This window comes from Coptis chinensis, chromosome 7 (genome assembly GCF_015680905.1).
Source record: "Coptis chinensis isolate HL-2020 chromosome 7, ASM1568090v1, whole genome shotgun sequence".
NCBI classification, from domain to species: domain Eukaryota; kingdom Viridiplantae; phylum Streptophyta; class Magnoliopsida; order Ranunculales; family Ranunculaceae; genus Coptis; species Coptis chinensis.
Genome location: NC_141462.1, coordinates 35,718,666 through 35,740,516, shown reverse-complemented (window position 1 = coordinate 35,740,516; position 21,851 = coordinate 35,718,666). Strand labels below are relative to the sequence as shown.

The window sequence follows — 21,851 nt, the reverse complement described above, 5'->3', positions numbered from 1 at the left end:
TATAGGATAAACCCTTTTCCTTATTTCGGTGGTTTTTAAAAACAGAAAAGAAAAAAGTAGGGTTGGTAAAAAATGGAGAGTTTTACAGAAAAGAGAGTTTCACAGAGAGGAAAGGGAGAAGAGAAGTTTCTTGTTGGAGATCTTGCTGACAGCAGAAAAGAAAGTTTTTCTGTTAGCTAGCTGATAGTCGGAGCGCGCTACAGGTGAGTAGAGAATACCTCAATTCATTTAAACATGAAATTTTCTTACTCTTACAGTATGTTTTGGGTTTACCGACAAAGTTATCTCGCTATCGGTTTTTACCTTTCTTCGCTCATGTTAAGTTTCTGTGTTTACTCTCTCTGTATCTATGTGGAGGAATTGGAGAATACCTATTGTGTTCACATGATAAATTTTACATGGTTTAACTACTGTTATCGTTGGTTCGAGATTGTCGACAGAAAATCTGCCCCAATCCTTTGAAATAAAATGAATACATAATTTGTTTATGATTACTGTAATTGTCTTGGTGGAACTAGATAAGTATCTAGGCGTTTCTTTGATTGGTATTGACGGCAATTTGTTGGTGTCGTGAGATTTGAACTGTTGAAGTTCGGGAGGAGCAGTAATGGCGTTCCAAAAAAAAAAAAAAACAACCAAATCGTCATGATTTTGATTGTTTGAATAATTTGTTTTGTTGGTTTTGTTGTGAGGTTAGGCTGTAGTTTGGATGGTTGATTGTTGAAGGGAGATTGGGTACTGGAGAGTGTGAGGGGAAGCTTTTACAGACATTAATGGCGTAGATTCGAGTTTTTATCGTATAAGGGAATTGAGATTGGTTGGTATAGGTATGTAGGGTTTTTAAAAAGGAAGCAAACCGTTAGGTTGAAAAGTGGTGGCGAGCGGTGGCTGGCGGTGGTTGATTGGTGGTAGAGGCGTTCTGGCGAGGAAGAAGAAGAGACAACGATTCTGTTTCTCTTTTTTTAGTTGGGCCGAAATTCAACTTTTGTTTTGGGCCGGTTTTAAGTTTTAGTGGGCTTGTCCATAGTATATGTTTCAGTTAGATATTTCAAGTTGGGCCAAATCAATTTATGGGCCGGGTTAAGGCTTAAGTTATTGAACCTGGTCAGTTTAGCTAATCGGTTTAAGACCAGAGTTGACTTTGACTGTTGACCAGGGTTGACTATGACTAATTGGCCCAGTTTGACTTTTAACTCGGATTATGATTCGGTCTATTAGGATAGATCTAGCTAGGGCTATTAGCATGCTTGGCTTTAGGCTAAGACATTTCTATATATACGTGTGTACGTGTATTAACTACTATGTGATTTTGCAGTATTTTATGATATACAACGTTATGACACTTAGACATCCATATAATTAATAACGCGTAAACCAAATACATGAATCAAGATACTCCTTCGTTCTCTAAAAGAATATATATAATAAATTTCAATAATGCGTAAACAAATTTACCGCACTCTTTTAGAACTCTCCACGCCTCAAGTTTTGGAAATGAGACTTATGACTGAAGATGTCATGTGATAGGTGGGCATTTATTGAATGTGTCATAAATGGTCATTAGCGTTATAATTGGATATTCATTGACTATGCCATGAATGACCCGGGTATTCATTGAATGTGACATGAATGACCAGATTCTTTGGACTGCCCTAGAGAGGAACTAAGGTATTCCCCTTGCGGGTTAGTTGTATTCCTTGAGTGTACGGGAATGTAGAGTTAGGTATTCTTTGAATGTGGCGGGAATGACCTAAGGCACATAGGTGGTGAAATATGTGTATAAGAAATGTAATTGATTAATTGATAAGAGAAATTGATTTGATTATGCGAGTGTTTGGGTTACTTTTGAATACCTAATATAATATCTACATATGTTATATAGAAGTTCTAACTTTCTTTTGCAGGAGGGTAGGACTTAATAACATTTTGTGCAGGGACGCGGTCCTACCCTTATACAGCAGTGGATATCGGTAAGTTTTAATTCAATGATTTAGATATTAAAACGAGTTAATATAATGGAAGTTTTGCTTAGGAAGAAACTATGCCGGTTGAAATGACGGAACTACCTGTCTTCCAAGCTGAGAATGATTAAGTTATGGGAAAATATAACGTGATTGTTTGGATAATTAAAGTATGATAATATTTATATGTGGTTAGTCTACTCATACCAAGCAAATTCCATTTTGTTGACCCATGTTTGCTTTGTTTTGGCAACGTGGGTGTGTTCTTGGGAACATAGGTAGAAGGCAGTGGAACCGCGGCGTTTGATTTGGATTTGATCTGGAGCAGTCCGGGAGTTTATTTTAATTAGGTCTGATCTTTTGGAAGTATGTAATAACGTAGTTTTCTTTTCATATGACATGAAAATACGATGTTGAAGACATGTTATTCTTAGAGTGGTTTGATGTTTTATTGGGACGGAAGATAGACTTTTTTTATAAAGTAATAAGGAGAATTTTGGAGATTATTTTTGTTGTTAAGATTCTTTATGATGTGGGTTTTAGGTTTTGACATGTGTTGTATCCACCCCGTCATAGCCTGGGTTTTTAGACAATTGAACCGAGTGATGTTTGAGATATTTATATTTCAAATATTCATTTTTTTAATTGTTTAGAAATTCGGGCTGTGACAGTTACAAAAAGATGTTGTAAAATATACAAAATGTAAGCTCAATGATTTGATATCCTTTATAATAAGCTTGGATTGCCATGCAAGATTAGATGTCTGATTCTCCCATTATGTAGTTATAGCCTGGGCATCCGTCTCTATCTCTAGATGTGAAATCTGTCTAGCTATGACCCATTGAGTGGCCATGAGAATACCTCTGCATTCTGCATCCTCTGCTGAGTTTGCATATCCTGTCCTGGTTCTTGCTGCTAAGAAGGAACTGTGTGAGTTCCGTAGTATAAAACCAATACCGAAACACTGTGTGTCACAAAGGTAGGCTACATCAACATTTAACTTTTGAGATGGGTCAGTTGGCGGTTTCCAGTGTGGTGGTTGGTTTGTGGGTGAGATGGTTTGGAGTTGAAGGATGGAGTTATCAGTGGGGTTGTTCATCCTGTATTTTCCTTTATCTTTTTTATGGGCTGAATTAGTTATCATTTTTGCTTGGAATTGGTTTGGTATTAATTTTTTAAACACCGCATTGCAACGTACTTTCCATATTGCCAAGGTAATATTGATACAGAAGGTACTCCATTTATCATGATTGAATTTCCAAAGCTTTGGTGGGGATAGCCAGATGTCGATCCAATGGCGCGTGGAGAGGTGTGCAATGGAATGGAAAGTGAAAACCCATTGAGAAGTGAACCAACATACCCTAGTGATCACAGAGTGGGCATTTATGAGTAGGTATGGGTACATGAGCCCCTATTTTTTCTCGTGTGGGAGCGAAATTGTGGTAGCATTTTCAAGCGAAGTTAATTGTTCTTGGGGAGGCATTGACATGTCAGATCTTGAGGAAACTCTTGTTTAGATGGTTTGGATCATTAGTATAGGGAGTGAGTTTTTTATACAGGATTGAGTTGTGAAAATTCCTTTTTTTGTGAGGTTCCACTTTAGATGGTCCTGTGTTGCTTGAGTATTGCTCAGATGGATAGTGCGGATTTGTATGATTGTTTCCGAACACTACACCAAAACAGAAAATCAGTAAAGCACACTTTTTTTGTTTACTAACGCTTTTTAGGCGTAACTAAGTTCCTAACGTTTATTTAGCGTTAAAATTGCAAATAATGTGTTAGTTAATTTTCCCGGATTTGAGAATTAATTTGTAACGTTTTTATAAATTTTTGTTTTGACAGGAAACCGTGGGTTAAGGTTAAGATAATAGAAACTAGATTAGCGAAAAAAAAAAAAACTAAATAAAGTCCCAAAATTAGAATTCTGGGTGAGAGGGAAAAAATACAAAATCGCGCTCTTCTCTCTTCTTTCTCTTATATTTTTCATCCCCTCTTATTGTTTTTCCAACGCCTCTCTCTCGCTCAACCAAATAAACACTTCTGCCGCCACCGACATCCAGTAGTTTTCTCTTCCTTTGCCTTCTTCTTATACGGTCTCTTAATTTTCATTATTTAATTTCTACTTACTGATTTGTGGTCTGCTTTTGGCAGGTTGATCTCCCACGAAGCTTTAATAGATCTCGACTACTACAGTATCGTGGAAGAGTTAATGGAAGTGGGGCCTGGAAAGTTAAAAGAGGATACTATTTTTTTACTTACACGCTCAAGATTTTAGATATGCCCTTTTCGAATGGTTATTCCTCACCCCTGTTTGTCTAAGACTCTATTTGAATCTATGGAGTCGGCATGCAATGGTGCTCTAGATGTGTGGATCTTATTTTCATTTTATAAACTTGTGTTTGACCTGTTGGCTAATTCTTTACGTGTTTTTCTATTGGGGTTGTACCATTAGTGCAACCAAAGAGTTCGGTTTTGATGGTCTTTGTTTAGTGGTTGTTTTGTGCATCTCTCACGGGATGAACCATGGATGGGAATGGATGGTCCATGAAATTGGTTGCTGAGGCCTCATTAATCGGGAGGACCAACTCCTTCCCCTACCCCACCTTTCATATAGTAATATCATGATAATTATAACAGGAAAAAACTTCTTATCACGTTCCTTTGAAATTTCAGTCACACAGTTCAACACCCTAATATACATTAGAAGTGTTATAGAAATTAGGAAGCATGCAAAGTTTGTTGTTTTGTGCCTTAGCAATAACATACATGACAAGTGTTAAACCTATTCCTTCTAATATTGCCATAGCAATAACTTTTGAATGGGGAAATAACTTTGGACAAGGCTATATGGCTTCTATGGTCCATTATTATCTTGCTACCTGAACTTTGTTTAACCTTAAATTTTGATTTTATATTTTATTTGGGTTACTTAACTTTTGCATGCCTGGAACAAATTATTTGGATCTTTTGTTTTTTATTGGCAGGCATTATCAGCTTTAGGGCTTAAGAGCGGGGGTACAGTTAAGGAGCGAGCAGAGAGGCTTTTTCTTACAAAGGTAATTGATTAACTAGTTCCTTTTCTAATTTATGCACTAGTTCCCTCAGCTGGTTGGAGGGTGGAACATACTTTGAAAGAGTTAGATTTAAGTTTTGCTTGTTTGCAGAAGTTTGTGCGCGCGTGTGTGTTGCAAGACTTGTGATAAGAGAGAAACCTTTCTCCCACGATCCGTTTCTGAGAGAGTAAAACGACTAATAAACATAACTAATGTGGAACCACTGAAAAAAAAGAAGATAAAAACTAGTTAGATAATGTGTGTGTGGAACCTAAGGCGGGTGCCCAACCTCCCAACTCTTATCCAAGAGGCCTTGAACAACATAGAAACCTATCTTAATGGGGGTACAAAGACACAAAAAAGATGATTTTGTCAAAAGCAAATATTAGATATCTTTTTTGGTGGATCTGATTAAACCTAGATTCGTTGTGCTTTACTTTTGATATTAGAGTATTGTTTGTTGGTGAAGTGGTTTTCAGATATTTACACCAAGCACATGATTTTACTTACATGTACCTAAGTCTTTTTTGTTTTTTACTTCTGGTCAGCATACACCGCTTGAGCAGCTGGTACATCCGTTATAATGCATATTACGATTGTAACGGTTAGTAACATCCATTGCTCTATGAATTTCAAACAGGAAGAGGTGCAAGTTGACAGTGAAAGTGATGACGATGAGCAGCAGATCTACAATCCTCTCAAGTTGCCAATGGGCTGGGATGGGAAACCCATTCCATACTAGTTATACAAGCTTCATGGTCTTGGCCAGGTATATTCCCTTGATTATACAAACCACTGGTTTTTTTTTTTTTTTTTTTTTTTATAATGCTAGTTTGTTTGTCACATTCCTATACTCCGACCGCGTTTAGCGATTGGGATGAAGCGTGACATAGGCATTAGCATCTTGATGCATGCACTGCATGTATTTGTCGGGGACTTGATGTACATATGAATATTTGATGTACATCAAGTGTATAGCAAACATATGTTATTACGTGAATCAAGATATGTACATGCATGAGTGAAAGCGTGGACTGATATTGACTTACTTTAGTTTTAGATTACTCGGTGAATTACGTCTTTTGCCCCGTGAATTCAAATGTGAGATATGTGGGAACCACGCCTCTTTGGGGTCGCAGAGCTTTTGAAAGACACTTTAAGGAGTGGCGCCATCAAAGATGGAATCGTTGTCTTGGTATTCCCAACACCAAGAATTTCAATGAAGTTACTTCAATAGAGATATGTTTTCTTAAATTATGATTATATTCCTTGAACAAGTGGAAGGTTTTGCCTTGGGATTATCTAAACCACAAAATTTGGCATTTAGTTAGCCGCTGAACCGCCTCGAAAAAGCAGATTTTACATTTTAAATGTAATAGGTGCATGAATGGTTCCAAACTTGCCTTTTTTTTAGGTTGGATTAGGAGAATCATAAATTCACACAAAGCATGATCTCGTTCAATTGGAATTGATATAAAATATTGTCTTGTCGATAAAAATACTCTTGTGATTCCACCGATAACATAATATGCTAAACCTTTGGATAACATGGTATGCTCTACTTGGAAATATAGCATGCTATTGTTCAGGAAAAAAGTAATAGTAGTATATAACCGACTTTTTGGCATGTGTGGGTATGTGTGCGGCCGATCTTATTTATTTGCATTGATGGGCTTTTCAACTTTTATCATGAATGAGAGTATACATTAGATATCATTATCGTATTTCTAACCTAGTGGCAGCTTAGAAGCCATTTCGATTATTCCCTGAAATTGTTGGACTCATTGTGACAAAATTTTCTTTATGGTGAATAGCTTCCGGTCATCTTATGATGGTCAATTAGAAACGGTGACTCTTATCACTTGGGTTTTGATTTTTGTTCTTAATACATGGTTTACGGGAACTCCGTCAATCAGTTCTCTAGTCGAGCAAAAGTTACACTTAAATGTCGTTTTGTAAATGAATTAGATCTAAATAAAAAATGAAGGTACCCCAAGTACTACAATCGGCGATTGTAAATGGGTATAGTCAGAATTCAGATGGGCCGGTTCGGTTAAGCGGCATTATAAAATGATATTTTTGGATAAATGCAATGATAAAAGTAGTAAGAAGAATGAGCTTACTATCAATCATCTTCTTGCTTGCAGATATTTTACTTTGTTGGATTTGGATTGTTCACAATTGAATCACTTGTCGAGATCTCGGTTATCCTGTCGGTTTTGTTACATATAACGAGTTATGTTACATGGACAATCCGTAGTTTGTAAAAATCTGTGTCGGATATGTATCCTTAGAGTTATGTTACATGGACAAGGCATAGTTTGTAAAAATCTGTGTCGGATACGTATCCACGTGTCTCTGTCCAACACATTGTATGTGATATATCTCAATTTTTTATATTTTGCCTTGTCGAGCACCTCCTATCAGTGTCGGATACGGACACACCTATCCGTGTCACTGTAACTTAGCCTTAAGAGTATTTTGGTATTCTTGGGGCCATTTTACGTATCTCATCTTTCTTCTAAAGCTGACAAGTATATATGTATTTCGAGGCGGTGGAAAAAGTGCCGCATTGACGAGATCATGTTATGTATGCGCAGGTTCATCGGGCATGTATCGAAAGGGAAATAATATCACATCTAGATCATCCTTTTCTTCCAACACTATACAGTTCTTTAAGGGAAGTTGCCATAGCTGGAACCCACGACAGCATGCTATAGTTGAATTTATAATTTATCCCATTGATGATGATTTTAGGAAAAAATGTTAAAGTTGAAAAAGAATTGAGGTACAATCCAATTCGAGAACTCATGGAATACATGTGACAACTAGATAGTTATAGTAGCACTTGTGCCTCTGCACCAAATGCTTTCCTTGAGATTGTGTTCGTCTACCATGGCGTGTATACTTGACACAAATCCTCGTATACCATGCCATGTGGTTTGCTTGTATGGTCCATGATGTGTAGGGGTTGCGATTCTGCTACAACCAGTTAGTCATCTTTCCATGTAAGTTGTTCATATAGAATGACTACTTGTTTGACGGGATGTTTTCAATAGAATACGAATAATCGTCATCATTCATATTGATTGCATCACTTGAAACCTTCTAGGTGTGCGCATTTGTACCTATGCTTTTAGTAATTGTTTGGTGGGGAGAAGATATGCATCCGTGATCTTTACATAAGCTTGATGCTATTTTATGTGTTTGTGATTGTTTCACGTTGCATTTTATGCTTCGCTTTCATGCATGTCTCTCGAAATATTTTTCTGCCTTTGAATCTCCGGACTCGTGCGGGTTATCTTGAATGATCCTTTCTTGGGAAAACGTGTTGAAGAAGGCAACTTTACTACAGTACCTTTAAGGGATGAGTTTCTCGAAAATGCCCGTCTTTTCATATTTGAAACTTAGTGCAAATACATCAGTGCATTGATATAGGGTAATTAAATGCGACTTGAATAATCAGTTTTATATGTAAATTAGTTTCACTTTGTTCGTCTAGTAATTTGTGACGTGTAGAAATTCAGTGTCCATTCATCTGTCTATTCATTTATATCTGACAGAACACTTGCGGAAAAGTTGAATATGACTTATGACGAGGCTGAAAGATGGATAGTGAATCTTGTGCGAAATTCAAAGCTTGACGCAAAGATTGATTCCAAGTCGGGAACTGTTGTCATGGAACCCAATCATGTGAATGTGTAAGTGTTCAACTGGTGTTCCTCCTGCTAAGCATTCATTTGCGTCTTTGTCGGCTAGCCCTTTCCAACTCACTCCCTTTCTTCTCTGATCTGACTTGCAGGTACGAATAACAACAGATTATTGAAAACACCAAGGCACTCTCTTTGCGTACTTACAAATACGCTAATCTCATTCTAGAATCTGCTCAAGTAGAAACTGCTGTATAAGGTGTCGTGTTTGCGAAAATTTCTTGAAAGCTCCAAAGAATTGTTGTGAATGATTTTGTTTGTTTTTGTTTACTTTGTTTAGCTATTTAACCTTAAAGAATTGTTGCAAATAGTATGATCATACCCGTAGATACACACTAGTAGTGTCCATGGAACATAGTTTTTTATTTATCTTTCGAATAGCATATGGGAACTGATTTTACACCCGCACTAATGAAACCCTTTATTGTGATTATAAGAGTGTAAAACACAATAGTACATTTTATGACTTGTGTCACTATTCATGAAAGAAATCCTAGAATTATCATTTCATTTGGTGAAATTACTCATTAAACATTGTTGCATTAAATATGGCATGGTCTTGTACCTAATGTTACTATACATTTCATCTTGATGTGACAGGTTTTGGTGCCTCAGGTTCCTGCAAAACGAAGAAGATCTATAAATCAACCACCTCCTATATTTGTAGCTGAGCCCATAACACAGTCAAATTCTTTTGTAGGAACTGAAGAGTACATTTCTCCTGTATGTCTCCATTGACCTTGTTCTTTTACTTTTTTTAAGTAGAATAATTTATATGGAAATTTATGTACGCCTATGCTTGACTTAATTAAATGTTCTGTGACAGCTTTTTTTGGACTCCATGAGCTTCTTTAGTAATAATCAATAGAACTGTTCTCTTACTCTTCCCATGGAATTAATAGAGTCTGTAGGGTTGTATATGAGACGAGAGAACACCTCCTTGCGTCAAATATTTTTCTGGAAGGCACAAAACAGTGTCAAAAGTAGGATCTTTGAAGACTACTTAAGTAGAACAGTTTATTGGAGTTTGAATTACTCATATTGTTAGGAGTATGAGACCCTGTTGCCACATTTTTTGTGAGTTTGGTTGTTGGACCAGTGAAAATAAATACTGAACTTTCCGATGTCTTGGAAGGGACAAAACATACTGCTACTTAAGAATTATGCTACCATACTCTGTTTTCTGAATTCCGTAGTTTGAGTATAAAGAGCTACTACTTAAGAATAGGATATAAGTATATATCTATATATACATATTTGTTTTCAACTGCTCGACTCATTTTTATTTATTTCTATTGGTGTATAGGATGAAAGAGACTTTTCTGATGATACCATCCCAAAGTCATCCCCTGATGCTTACAACTACTGAAGGTGAGCGTTTTGTACAAATGATGTGAGAGCTTGAGTTTAAGGACAAGTCCCATTGATTTGGAAAACAGTGTGTATTTCATTCGTGGCAAGTCCTATTTATGAAAGACGTTTTGGTAATGTTATTTTAATAAAAGATTATGTGATTAGATGCACTTGTGAGATTTCTTGTTTATATTATGGACGATTGTAAAATACCCAATAAGTGGGGGCATCTTTATGCAGGTTAAGTAGTCTCCCAAAAGGGAGGGGGTGGTTTTGGGATTTTTTTTTTTTTTACATATGAAATAGTTTTGTAACGGTTCTTCACCGTTACTAAGCTTTGCAATAAGTAACACAAAAAAGCGTTACTAACTTTATAAAAGCATTACTAATATTAGAAAAGAGTAACACAAAAAAGCGTTACTAACTTTATAAAAGCGTTACTAATGTTAGAAAAGAGTAACACAAAAAAGCGTTACTATTTTTATAAAACCGTTATTGATGTTAAAAAAGAGTAACACAAAAAAGCGTTACTAATGTTATAAAACCGTTACTGATGTTAAAAAAGAGTAACACCAAAAAGCGTTACTAATTTTATAAAACCGTTGCTAAAGAGTAATACAATTGAGTAAAGAAAACCGTTAGTAAATATTAGTAACGGTTAGAAACCGTTACAATAAATAATTATGTAACGGTTATAAACCGTTACGAATATTAATAACGAATTAGCAACGCCCAAACTGTGACGCATAAAAACCGTTACAAATCTTTTTAGTAACGGTTTCTGACTGTTAGGGATGTCCTGTTTTGGTATAGTGGAAGAAAAAAGGTTTTGGAGAAGTGGGATGTTCCACTAGATTGGATTGGTAAGGATTAGGTCTTTGACCTTTGTTAGAAGGGGGTATGAAATGATTATGAGGAGTTCTGACTGGGGGATTGCCTGGGATCCAATGGTCGTTGGAAACATCAGAACCATCACCAATATACCATATGACATGTGCCTTGATTTGCTTGATGCCTTTGCAAGTACTATGCCAAATTCAAGAAGAACCTTGTTTTGGTTTGGAATTTATGGCAGTACTGTTGGAATGACATTTAGCTTTGAGGATAGTGGCCCAGAGGGAGAAAGGTTCAGTGATTAATCTCCAAGCCAGCTTTGAAAGCATGGTAATGTTTGAGTTTTCTAAGTCACGGATACCAAGTCCTCCTTGGCATTTAGGGTTTGCAAATGAATTTCCAGTTTTTTAAGTATAGACCATGTGAGCGCTTATCTTCTTCCTTTTTATTATGTTCCCCACCAGAAGTCTCATTGAAGAGAGCCCATTTTTTGCAAAATCTTTTTTGGGATACTGAAGCAAGCCATTTGGTAGGTAGGGATATGTGTGTTGACATATTTAATGAGTACAGTTCTTCCTGCTTAGGAGAGAAGCTTACTTTTCCAACTTGTAATGCATTGTTCAACTTTAGAGATACGCGAATCAAACATATGCATTTTTGTTTTCCCCATGAAGAGAGGGCACCCTAGGTATTTGTCGGAAAAAGAAATGATTGTCATACCCAGGATGGGATGGAGGGATTGTTTATCAGAATGAGTCATATTTGCACTGAAATAGACACTGGATTTTTCAAAGTTAATAGTTTTCCCTGTGATAGCGGAGAATTGGTTAATGGTGTACGTCCATTAGCTCCATAACCCACTACTAAAAGAAGGGCTTTTTGTGTCACTTTTTAAGTGACACAAGAAGTCACTTGTGTCACTTTTGAAACTAATTTCGAGGTGACCTATAAGCCCCCGACACATAAAAGTTCTACCAAAAGTGACACAAAAGCCTTACTAAATGTGTCACTTTTGTTAATAAAAGTGACACTTAAGAATAACCTCTTGTGTCACTTTTTAAGAAAAGAGTGTCACGATTTGTCAAAAGTGACATTAGTTGTATCCGTTTAGGACCAGAGTGGGACATAATTTCGTTAAAAGTGACACATTAAGTATACTAGTTGTGTCACTTTTAGACCAGAGTGAGACATAAGTACGTCAAAAATGACACATTAAATATACTAGTTGTGTCACTTTTGAACCAGAGTGAGACACAAGTCGTCAAAAAAGTGACACAAAAGCCTCTTACTTCTTGTGTCACTTTTTGGGAATCAACTCCATATGTATGAAAAAGAAAAGCGACACATAAGAGTGGTTAGTTGTGTCACTTTGAATAGATATTATGTCACTTTTTTTCAAAAGTAAGACAAATGAAAATAATTTTTTTTAAAAATATTTTCTCATTTTTGTATTCGATCGTATTCATTTCTCAACCTGCATCCTATACGTCATAACCAAAATCCCATTAACCTGCTTTATGACATAAACAACATCCACATACATTTATCAAAACATCATAACCAAAATCACTTTAACCTGCTTTATGATACGGAAACAACATCCACTCGAGAAGAAAGAAACAACATTCAAAACATTGTACTTTTCAGGTAGTGCGAGTGATTGGACATGAATCAGCTTTGATGGAAATCTCAATAGTGAGACCACCAAACTAGAAGCTCTTTTTTATTTCGGGGAATTGTATGTTGTTCATCAGAAATGCACTAGATTTTTCACATAAAAATTGTGGTGGCCACTATTTACCTGCTGGATGTTAAAAGCGCAAAACTAAAATTCGTGGTAAAGGCAAACTTGTCTAAAAGATAAAGCATCAACAATAACAGGTATAAGAATCATTACTATATAAAAATATATCCTACTGTAAATATTTGTTTCTTTACTTAATTTACAATGAAAACTAACTAGTCGTGTAGACAATAAACATTGGAAAAAGGCGGGTCACATGCAAAACAATATTCCTAAAGACAACATAATGTAAACGTTGTCAAATTTGAAACATGAAAAACATACATTCAAAATCACATTGCTTAAGTAATACAATATCAGATTTTTTTTACAATACATGGACCACGTGTACAGCCTTGACTTTGAAAAGAGCGAGAAAAAGTAGAAACTCATTTCAAAGCACTTCACGGATACCATACGGGATGAAATCGAACATATATAACACAAGATGAGACATCACCTTGAAAAACAAATAAAATGAGTATCCGCTTTCATGACATAATTACCATGTGAACACCCCTCATTCCTCCAGTATGGCTAAATTTTTGCTTTTTCCACTTGTAAAGCGGCCAAGAATCTTGAGATTCGTAGGGTGCGATCTCCTCGGGGAAGATATAGTCGTAGTATTCCTCGTACCTGAAAATTATTATAAGAGGATTTTGCGTTACCATCCACAACAAAATACGAAGTTTACACTAATAACTGGAGCCAGCGAAAAAAAATAAATGCACGAAGGAGCATACCCGGTGAGGGTCCATCCTCGAAACGATCTCTCTCCCTTTTTTGAGCTTCTTGGCAACTTATTCTGCACTATGCCGACATCTCCAATGTCGCCAAAGCTACTCTCCATAGTCACCACTCCTCTAACAAAGATAGCTCTTTCTTCCTTGAGCTCGGTAGCGGAAGTTCTCAAGTGGTTAATAGCATTTTCAAACACTGGGAGTAAAATAGGAAATGTGAGACTCAATCTATACACCACTTTTCAAAGAACGGAAAAGCAATTCTAACATACTTCTAGCGTTGGAGGCCTTTGCTTCCTTTGTTCCGAGTAAAGCCCGGTCATTCTCTTACGCCACGCCGTCGCCTTGCCTTCAAACCCGGTGATAGCCTCAAACTTTGCAAAGCTGATCCACACCTTCAAGTGCTTTGTGCGATCAAGTAACCTCGATAGAGTTGTGCGGTTCTTTCATATTCCCCTTCCGATATCTCAAATCAATATATGCCTGTATAAATTAGATAAAATCATGATTAATAAAATTTACTGCCTTTGCTTTGCACTAACTAAACAGGAGAGAATATAGTAAAATCGTGATAAATACATTATACCACTTCTCTGTTTCTTGGATTCAGACTCATCGATACCGAGGGGTTTAATATCATGTATGATAATCATAGGAATTAGATATTCAGCATATTCAAGATAGACATGCCTTTTGTTTATATTGATTCAACGTTATGCCACGGAACCTAATCGAGTATCAAGTTTTCCGGATCCTCGGTTTCAACTTCTATTATATTGAAGCCGGGAACCAAACAAACAACATAAACATCAAAACTATTATTTCCTTCACGCGAAACTAGAAATTCTTCCAATTGAATCCCCAATTAAAGGTGAAGATATAACAAAATTGGATTTTCACTAGTCGATTGCCAAGAGAAAGGCTGATTAGATAAACATTTAGTTATCCCCATTCTTCGAAGCATGTGTGTTTGTGTCTTGTGGCAGCGTGTGTACTTGATTCAGCAAAGATGTCAAATAGAAATATTTTTTTCACTTTATGAAGAATATCATTTTAAGGCTAATACTGGGTAACAAGAATAAAAGTTTGAGCCTTTGAGAATTATGTTTTACCGTTCAACTGATAAGCCGACATTAATGCAACCATACTTCCAAATTAGTGCTTCAAAATCATTATTTGTTGTGTTATTCAAGCAATATATAGGTATCAAATAAGCCATGCTTAATCGAACAAATGTAGTTTCTCTTCCTTTTTTAACTATCAATTCTCTACTCCACCCCAAATCCACCCTTGAAAACATATTCAGACATCTTGACTTTTGTGCATTACATATGAAGTTATATTTTTCTAAAAAACACAGTTAATTATGTAGACTTTATAATTTACTGGCGATCTTATTCACTTGCTGGTTCTAACAAAGGTGTAAAAAAGAAATTATTGGTCTCACAAAATTCTGTCCCCTGAGGAGAAAGATTACTGTAATATTTTTTTTTCAAAAAAGACTATTGTAATTGACCTCGATTAAAGGGAACTAAGCAGGGAAAAGAAGCAAAAATTTCCTACCCAACCGATCCATATAGCCCCACAAACCTTATATGTAGATGTGTGAGAGAGGAGGCCAAAACTAATTAGGGCCGTACATAATTATTTTTCTCTCTTCTTCAGATTTTTGTCTTCTTTTCTTATTCAATAACTAAAATATATTTTGAGAGATTATACATTTTAAAAAACACAAATACCATTTATGTAATTATGGACTACAATCATTGTTTGATTTTCATATTCCAACCTTACCTAAAACTTGATGAAAGCAGTTTCATAATTTATATGTTTGACAATACAACCATAGCAATATTACTTTTAGTTTCAAGTAAAAACATTTCAATGATATCTGGATGCAAGTGAGTTATACAGATAATTTATATGTTTGACAATACAACCATAGCAATATTATCTTTACGCACCTTCCAAAGAAATTCGGCATATCGGTGCAGGTTGTGCTATTGCAAGTTCAAATATAGCTCTAGCCATCTCGGTTTTTTTAATGACCTCTCAATTCAGCATACTTGCTCCGGGCATAGCAATTTTCAAGAGCCCATTCAGGTATTTCTCATAGAGAGTTCTACATCGACTAATTTTTCCGAATTTTGCTCTATCTCGATATATTTCTTAAATATCTGTTTGTCAAGGCATGAGAGTCGATAAAACCTTACTAAAGAGAAACATATCGACTCAAAGTTATATAAAGAAAACATTAATAATACCTTGTCTTTTGGGGCTCTTCCAATAGCATTCCCCAAAAGCTTACGTGCACCATCAATATTCTTTTGTCGGATCTCAAATTGGGCGACAAGTAACCGGATCTTCGCAAATGAGAACTTTGAATGGGGAATCAGCTTCAAACATTCTCTACGGTACACAATAATACGATTCGAAGTTAGACACGACATCCGTTTACGACATTTGTTATTGGCATCACAAATTGGATCAATTGATAATATATCCTACGTTATCTATCGCAATGGATGGACATTCTCGATCTCCAAGGACATAAATGGATAAATACAGGACATAAGGTAATGAATCTTGCAACATTTATGCGCATTAACGATGCATCAAGTGTAGAGATTTTTCCTACAAGAACTATCTTTACTTTAACCACATCATGGTTAAGAATACATAACAAAAAGACAAAGACTTTGCAGCTATTAAACCAAAATTAACGAGTCTTATGTAGTACCTCTACAAAATTACAGTTTTGACTTGAATCAAACGGATACTCGGTTATTACCAATCTTTTGTTCCTAACTTCCTATGATCTTTTAATGCGCGATAGTCACATACTTGACATACACACATTTGTATCACTGCCAGCTAAGAAGACAGTATGCATGCAAAAATACATGTGTGTTTGATAAGAGAGAGTACTCAGAGGAAACCATCCTTTCATACCTCTTCCGTGTTTGCTCGACAGAAAAGGAAACTGTCATCAGCAAAAAGGAGATGGGAGATTTCTGGGCTGTTTCTTGATACATGAATACCATGAAGCTTCCCTTGTTTTCTCTTAAGGTTTAAGAGTCTCATAAGAACTTCCATACAGTGACAAATACTCTATCTTCTAACATAGTACAATTTGTTAGCAAAAATTAATTTAAGCTCATTAAGTAGTATGGTGAGTCGTGAGTAGTAAAACACATCTAAGGCCCTGCTGTTGGGGTTAATACTGATACCAATCGATCCCCACTACACAGATAACTTGTAATATGAAACACTTCTACTCCAGACAAATTCTAAATATCCACTACAACCTAGCTAGCATGCCCAACTCTATAAACAACTATCAACAATAAATAATAATATAAAGAAAAGAACAAGCATACCACAACACAAAGATATACCGTGGTTCGGCCAATGATGCCTACTTCCACAAGAGCTAATCATTTTATAAAGTAGGAAAGAAGATTAAAATCACTTCTTTCAGTCTCTCACCTTACTAGATCACTCCTCTATCTTTACAGGCTTTTTTCTCTGCAAATGTTATCTCTCAATCTTGATTGCTCTTAAAATTGGGTTTTCTCAGACTTGTTGTTCTTGTGTTAGGTTTTCCAAAACCTTGTTTCTATCTATATAGTAACCCGCAATCTCGTGGTTACTGTAGCAAAATAGAAACTACAAAATTAGACATAAGCGCGGGCGTGCCTTTGTCAAGGCAAAATCGAGCGTACGCGCCCTCTGATTTTTCTTCGAACTAAAAATCCAGTAACATGAGGGTGGGCGCGCTTGGTGCTTAGGCCAATTTGAGCGCGTTCGCGCTCAGGCTTCTCCACGTAGACGTCAACCGATTTCTCTCCTCTTCCTCATGTGAGGGATAACTCCAACAATCTCCCCCTCCCGAACAGTGAGGGGGGGATACCTCCATGCAATTTCCAAATCAACAAGAGGAGTGTGCTACCATTTCGGAGGTAGCACAATAAACATCAAACTTACCTTTCGGTAAGACCTTGGTCATCATATCCAACCCGTTCTTGTCGGTATGAATCTTCTCAATGCACAAATGCTTGTCTTCGAGTACTTCTCTAATCCAATGATAACGCACATGTATGTACTTGGATCTAGAATTAAAACTCGGATTCTTGCTCAAATGGATGGCGCTCTGACTCTCACATAGAACTGCAAACTGTTTATGCTTTAGCCGTAGTTCATCGAAGAACCTCTTCATCCATAACATCTATTTACAACACTCAGTGGCTGCAATATACTCGGCTTCTGTAGTGGAGAGGGCAACACACTTTTACAACTTAGATTGCCAAGAAACTACTCCCCCTCCAAAATTAACTAGATAATCGGAGGTGGACTTCATCGAGTCAACATCACCTGCCATGTCTGATAGGGTTATATACTAAAAATATTACTTTTGTATTAACTCTAATTATTTATATTTTGAATGAGAATCATATGGGCAAATGTTATGCATATTATATATGTTATTAGTTATATGCATGCGTATAATACTTTATGTTGTAGATGATATGGTGTGTGGTGACACACAGAAGATCATATCATCAGTACCTTATAAAGTATAAGTAAACATTCATAACCTAGATGGATTTGGACAAACCATTAGTACAGTTGTAATATAATATGATATTAGTCTATCTTGACTACAGGATTACACTAGTACACTTTGTGTGTATTGAACAGGACCAAGTGAAGTTGTTTCTCTTTATACTGACTATATAAGAGAACAAACACCTTTGTTATTATGGATGCTTGTCCTCTTAATCCGGATATAATAATGGGCACTTATGTGCATTGTACATTGCTTTAAATCATCAATGAGTGAGATTCATTTGTGAATCAACAAACTCGATGGATTGGGTAATGACATTGTATGTAAGGTGTGCTGTTGATTATAGAAGGAATCCGTGACTCGCAGGAAGTCGGGTTGATGATGTCCCCTTGAGGAGCTCATAAGGATTGTCATGTAAATCTTGCAGGTGGATTTAATCTGACATGACAATGAGGTTGAGTGGTACTACTCAAGGACATAAGAAGTTGATTAATGTAGTTGTCAGTAACTTGACTTAACCAATGGGCATTCAATATCTTAACACGGGGAGATCAACGAGCATATAATATGGAGCCCATAACCGTAATACATGTAATTTGGGATTAGAGCGGTAGTGCAACAATGGCCTTTAGTGGAATAAGTCATTTGTTGACGGACTTGGGTCGTGTGTTCTGGGTGAACATGGGAAGCCCAAGCCCGTTAAGAGACCTAACCCTAATTTCTCCTCATGGTCCCTGTTGTAGCCTATATAAAGAAACCTTTTTCTCTTGGCCAAAATATTCAGTGATTGCTCAAAAGAGGCAAAAAGAGAAAGAAAGGGCTGGTAGATCGTTGCCCACACAACGTCCATTCCAAGGATAGGAATACAATAGAAGATCAAGAGGTTGCTGATTCATAGAGCTTGGATTCTCAGAGATATCACAGCTATTCAAAGGTATTTTCCTAACCAAACCATGAACACCCTTATTCCGCTTCGCATGGGTTTTCACGGTTTGTAAACCATTCGATGCAACCATAATGGTTTCCAAGGATAGGAATACAACAGAAGATCAAGAGGTTGCTGATTCGTAGAGCTTGGATTCTCAGAGATATCACAGCTGTTCAAAGATATTTTCCTAACCAAACCGTGAACACCCTTATTCCGCTGCGCATAGGTTTTCACGGTTTGTAAACCAATCGATGCAACCATAACGGTTCCTACAATGTTTGCATCAGTGTAGCCTTCAAGTAAGGGCTTACTTCCACCAAAATACAAACACGATTTGGAAGTGCCCTTGAGATATCTCAATATCCACTTAACACTTTCCCAATGCTCCTTACCCGAATTTGACAGAAATCGGCTTACAATACCAACGGCGAAAGCAATATCCGGTCTTGTACACACCATTGCATACATCAAGCTGCCCATTGCGGATGTATAAGGAATCTTTTCCATATGACTCTGCTCATGCTCAGCCTTTGGACACATCTCTTTGGTAATGCGGAACTGGCCACCAAGCGGACAACTGACTGACTTTGCTTGATCCATGTTGAATCTCTTTAACACCTTCTCAATGTCGCTTTCTTGAGAAAGCCACAACTTCCCATTCTTTTTGTCACGAGTGATCCACATCCCAAGTATCTGCTTTTCTATGCCCAAATCCTTTATCTCAAATGACTTACTCAAGTCTTTCTTCAGCTTGGATATTTTGTTAATGTTCGGGCCAACTATCAACATATCATCCATATACAACAAAAGCACTATAAAATTCCCGTCTGGAAATTTCTGAACAAATACACAATGATCGGAAGCAAACTTCTTGTATCCTTGCTTCGCCATAAAGGAATCAAACTTTATGTATCACTGTCTCGGTGCCTACTTCAACCCATACAAGCTCTTTATCAGCTTGCATACTAGGTGTTTCTTGCCTTTAACCTCAAACTCCTCTGGCCGGTCCATGTAGACATCTTCTTCAAGGTCTCCATGAAGAAAAGCTCTAGCTGCTCAACCTCCAGGTTCATACTTGCGATCAAACCCAATACCACCCGGATAGAAGTCATCTTCACTACAGGAGAGAAAATTTCATCAAAGTCAATCCCTTTCTTTTGACTAAATCCCTTCACAACAAGGCGAGCTTTGTGCCTTGGGTGTGGATTATTCTCCTCATGTTTGAGTTTGTAGATCCACTTATTCTAGAGATTTTTTCTTCCTTTCGATTTCTCAACTAACTCATAAGTGTGATTCTTATGCAAAAAATCCATCTCATTATGCATGACCTTCAACCACTTCTCTTTGTCTATACCTTCAAGTGCCTCTTGATAGTACATAGGTTCTCTACCATCAGATAGTAACACATACGTATGTGGTGGATACCTGGTTGAAGCTTGTCTCTCTCTGTCTGACCTCCTTACCCTATCTGCTTGTGGCTCAGGAGGATGCACTTATGCTTGCTCAGGTGGTGGTTCATGCACTTCATCTACATCTTTTATATCAATAGGTTCTATCTCATCATGATCAATAGGATCATCATCATGATCTTCAAACCCATGGTTCTCTACATTCTCAATGCCTTCTGCACGTTCCACAGTAGGAACTTCTGGTTCTGAATCAACAAGATCATTAGTGAAAGCTTGTAGCTTCTCACCCTACTCAAAGTCTGGTATGGTTTGGTGTTCCAAGAACACAATATCTCGACTTCGGATTACCTTCTTGTTAATTGGATCATAGAGTTTGTAGCCAAACTTCTCATCCCCATAACCCAGAAAAATACACTACTTGGCTTTGTCATCAAGCTTGGATCTATCATCCTTGGGAATATGAACAAATGCCCTGCACCCAAATACCCTCAAATATCCATAATCAACATCTCTGCTTGACTATACTCTCTCTGGATAATCACTATTCAGAGGCTATGACGGCGATAGGTTTATCACATGCACGACTGTACGCATTGCTTCTACCCAGTAACTTCTGGGTAACTTAAAGTGAGACAGCATGCATCTCATCCTCTTTACAATGGTCTGGTTCATTCTCTCGGCTATTCTATTCTGTTGCGGTGTCTTGGGAACAGTTTGCTCATGACGAATCTCATGACTCTTACAATACTCTTCAAACATTCCTATGTACTCACCCCTATTATCTGAGCGAATACACTTCAAAGGCTTCCCTATCTCTCTTTCCACCATGCTATGGAAAGTCTTGAAAACGCCAAGTACTTCATCCTTGATCTTTAGACTATATGCCCATATCTTTCTTGACGCATCAATGAGAGTCAAGAAGTACAAAGCTCTCCCGTGGGACTTTACTTTCATAGGACCACATAAGTCAGTGTGAACTAGCTCAAGAACATTGTCCTTTTTGTGAGACGAGAACCTTTGGAAAGACACTCTGTGTTGCTTTCCTACCAAATAGTGAGTACATTTATTTAAATGTGTGCCTTTGATGTTTGGCAAGGCCTTTTGATTGACAAGAACTTACATGCCTTTTTCACCCATATGACACAGCCTCATGTGCCATAGTTCAGAGGAAGCTTTTTCTTCTGCCACATTTACTTCTGCTTTACACAAACTAGCATGTGTCTTGTAAAGAGAGCAAATTTTCTTCCCTTTGGCTACTACAATGGAACCTCTGCTCAGTTTTCATACCTCGTTACCAAACAAGTTTAGAAAGCCATCATCATCTAACTTCCCATCGAAAATTAGGCTTAGCTGAATGCCAAGGACATGTCTTACATCCTTGAGTGTCAAGGTGTATTCGACATTGGTTTCTATATGAACATCATCAATGCCTGCAATCTTCGAGACTCCACTGTTGCCCATCTTCACTTCACCATATTCACCACAGCTGTAGGTAGTGAAGAATCCCCTG

General features: G+C 37.1%; 1 long non-coding RNA gene across 1 annotated transcript; it reads left to right on the top strand.

The window, feature by feature from the left end:
* The first annotated feature begins 8,827 nt into the window (after positions 1 to 8,827).
* Positions 8,828 to 10,175, top strand: LOC147487311 (uncharacterized). The gene is made up of 3 exons (XR_015200692.1): positions 8,828 to 8,923; positions 9,325 to 9,447; positions 10,031 to 10,175. It is a non-coding gene; the product is annotated as an uncharacterized LOC147487311 (long non-coding RNA).
* The last annotated feature ends 11,676 nt before the right edge of the window (positions 10,176 to 21,851 follow it).